The sequence below is a fragment of the Lepidochelys kempii genome, chromosome 4 (genome assembly GCF_965140265.1).
Source record: "Lepidochelys kempii isolate rLepKem1 chromosome 4, rLepKem1.hap2, whole genome shotgun sequence".
NCBI classification, from domain to species: domain Eukaryota; kingdom Metazoa; phylum Chordata; order Testudines; family Cheloniidae; genus Lepidochelys; species Lepidochelys kempii.
The window spans coordinates 9157346-9161175 of NC_133259.1; positions in this window are offsets into that span (position 1 = coordinate 9157346).

Genomic DNA, 3830 nt, shown 5'->3' on the forward strand with positions numbered 1-3830 from the left:
TATTACTGAAAAATGGCCTTCTTTCTCATTTTTACCAGAATTATAAAATAAATCGATTGGACTATAAATATTGTGCTTACATTTCAGTGTGATATCATATAATGGTATATACAGCAGTATAAACAAGTCATTGTATGAAATTTTAGTTTGTACTGACTTGATTAGTGCTTTTTATGTAGCCTGTTGTAAAATTAGGTAAATTGACAAGACCTCTGCATATCCCCAGGAGTACATGTACACCTGGTTGAGAACCACTGCCAGAGGGGAGTTGATAAATCTCTGTTGAAGGTAACAGGTCAGACCCATGCAAGAAGTCACATTGCCAATACTGCATGTTAGCTGCCAATTCTTACCTGAAGTGTGGCCACGGAATAAACTTTACACACCAAGAAGTAGTCCAGGTCATGAGTATCTTTATCCTCAAGTGTGAATCCCTGGGCTCCAGCCGGATGCTTTCCCCCCACCCCGATTGGCAAGTGCCATTATCCATGAGCCCATGCTCAGGGCCCTGATTATCTGCACCTCAAAACTGGAGTTACTGAGGCGCCCCTCAAATACTCAGCATGGGATCCAAGGAGGTGATCAAAAGCAAAGGATGGGAGCTCTTAGGTGTGTCTGGCACCGAGACAGGGCTCAACATCACAGCAACAGCACCAATGACCCTGGTCAGTGCCGGGCTCAGACTGGTGCCCATTCCATGGTGAAGCCACACCAGAAAGTTCTTTTCTTGGCTTGGTACGTGGAGCTAATTGTAGCACATTGTTCAGTGTCTCACCAGGAGCCAGACGGACCCTGGGATAGGCTATAAGCAACGTGAATGCTGATCTATGGTAAACTAAACTGCAGCCCAATCTGAGAGCGCTAGGTCCATGAGAAACCTCAGCACAGACCTCCACCTCCATCCACTGGGGGAGCAGCTCTTTGCAGAGCTTGATCCTAAGCACCTGCCTCTGCTGACCTACATGGATCTGGGGATTTTAGTGCCACTGAAGTGCAGTAGAACCCTCAGAGCTGGAATCTTGGCACATGGTCTTTCAGAAGCAAATGAACATGAGACTAGGCACTTCACTCACCAACCACGATACTGCTGAAGTCAGACAAAACTACCTTGACAGTGGTCTCTGCTGTTGGTGGTGCTGGACCCCTAGAATCAAATTTGGACTGATCCAGATGGAATCAGGGACCTTGGTGTTTCTCATGCCAGGGGCAGAACCACTTTAGCAGGTGGTTCTCCAGAGGTAACTGCAGGACTCAACTCAGCACTGAACTCCACTGATACGGACAGAAACAGTAACCATGACATTGATATGCTAAAAGCAAAAGCAGAAAGTGGACTGTGCAAAGTCTTCAGGACTGATTTGGTCAAACCAGACATATCTGGAGACCTCTGAGCTACTTACACTGCACACAAAATCAGGGTTTCCAAAATGATGGTGTGACGCTGAGCCCCATAATGCTTTATCAAAATATGCGTACGAAAGTAAATATGACATAACTGGAATATGCTTTCTGCTAGATATGCCATGTAACATATCTCTGCAAAGGTTATGATCTACTGGATATATTCATCCTATTTGTATGCATGTATCATTTTTGTATTCAAAGTTATGAATATCGGCTATGTACTTGTTTAATTTTAAGTAGTTTCAGTGAAGCAGCTGGTCAGTTTCCTGAGAAAAGACTATTCTCAGTAAGTGCCCAATCAAGAAACTCTTAAGCTAACAATGAACTTGGAGACACTAATCCACATCTGAGCTTTCCCAGGAATGTGGCCTGGCTGGTAAGAAACTCAGTCATGCATGGACATGTGACTTTCCCATGTGACTCCAAAACTCCATCTTGGAGCTGGATTCTGCATAGGAGAGAGGAGCGGGTCTCCACCCACAAGAGAGAGTCTATTTAAGCCCCTGGGAGACCCCTCCATTTTGTCTTCACCCCCAAAGGATATCTCTTGAGCCAGCTGGAGAGGCTACCTGAAAAACTGGAACAAACAACAGTAACCATGAGTGTGTGAGTGATTGCTGGACCCAGACTAGAAGGAGGCTAGTTTGCAAAAAAAGCTTACTGGAACATGTGAGGGTGAGGTTTCATCTGTAATCACTTTCTTACTGTATTAGGTTTAGACTTGCGTATTTTATTTTGCTTGGTAATTCACTTTGTTCAGTCTGTTATTACTTGGAACCACTTAAATCCTACTTTTTGTATTTAATAAAATCACTTTTTACTTATTAATTAACCCAGAATATGTATTAATAGCTGGGGGGGGTGGGGGAAGGAACAGCTGTGCATCTCTCTCTATCAGCCTTTTAGAGGGCGAACAATTTATGACTTTACCCTATATAAGCTTTATACAGGGTAAAACAGATTTATGTGGGGTTTAGACCCCATTGGGAGTTGGGCATCTGAGTGTTGGAGACAGGAACACTTCTTAAGCTGTTTTCAGTTAAGCCTGCACTTTGTGGGACGTAGTTCAGAGCTGGGTCTGTGTTTGTAGCAGGCTAGCGTGTTTGGCTCAAACCAGGCAGGGCACTGAAGTCAAAAACTGGCAGGGAAAGCAGGCTCAGAGGTAGTCTCAGCACATCAGTTGGCAGTTCCCAAGGGGTTCTCTGTAATTCAGCCTGTCACAGATGGTACCTGACTTATTTGTATTATCACTGAGCCTAGGCGCTCTATTCCTAGCCTAGCAGTACCTAGTCTATGCTCCAAAGCTCACATGGTTGAGCAAGTGGATATGGGAACACTGATGAACTTCTATTTGGCACAGAAGCACTTCAACAGTTGGCTGTATTGGATCCTCCATTGACTGCACGGATCTGGGGATCTCAGTGCCTCTTATGGCGGGCACAGAACCTCTTTGGTAAGCAGTTCTCCAGATTCAACGGTGACAAGTCTTCTGCACCAAACTATAATGACCCAAAACCACACTGATTAATAGATCACCAGAGTGTTTGCTGGATCCAGACTTGCTTTACCATCTAATGACCTTGGTGGCACTTACATGAGGCACTTGTGGTAAAAATGCTGGACTTCCAGACTCTCAGCTTTAGTCGGTCAGATATGAAATGCCTCCTTGATCTGGGGGAATGAAATGGCTCATGCTTTCATGAGTCCAGACAATGCCCAGGCCATATGGGCCTCTTAAGAAAAAGCTGACTAACAACCTGACTACAAACATAAATAGCCCTTAAAGAGCAGAAGAAATAAACCAGTGAAGCAGCATTGAGGACATTGAGCAGGATATGAGCTCACTGTGCCTCAGAAGAAACTGAAGGGCAGGTGGGATCACTCCCCCCTTTTATATCCTCTGAACCTTCCATGAGGGAGGGATGAGTGGCTCCAAGAGAAGGGCTCACTAGATGATTCTGGAAGCTCATGGTGCAAGCACCTTGATTCCACAAGTGCAGATGACACTTGAAAAACTACTGTTACTTCATGATCTCCAAGCACAAGAACATTCTTTGGATGATTAATCTTTTAAACTGTCATACACCAGTATCTATGGTACCACCTAATACTGCAAGGTTGAAAGAAGGGAGCTGCTCAACATCCTGAAGGAGGTGGCCCTCCACTGATTAACATGCTTGTACTGTGTTGACAATCATCCTGTTAAGAGTGTTCTATTGTATACTTTGACCCAAAAGTACACAGATTAACCTCTTCACCAAGTTGGCTCTATATTCTTAGATGTAAACAGAAACCTAGAAACAGAAATACTTTACAACCCAAACACCTTTTGTGTTGAGTTAGAGTAGCTGTATAACATTCTGAAACGACAATTACAGATAATCATTTCACAAGTGCAGATCACACCATTTTAGAATACCGATCTG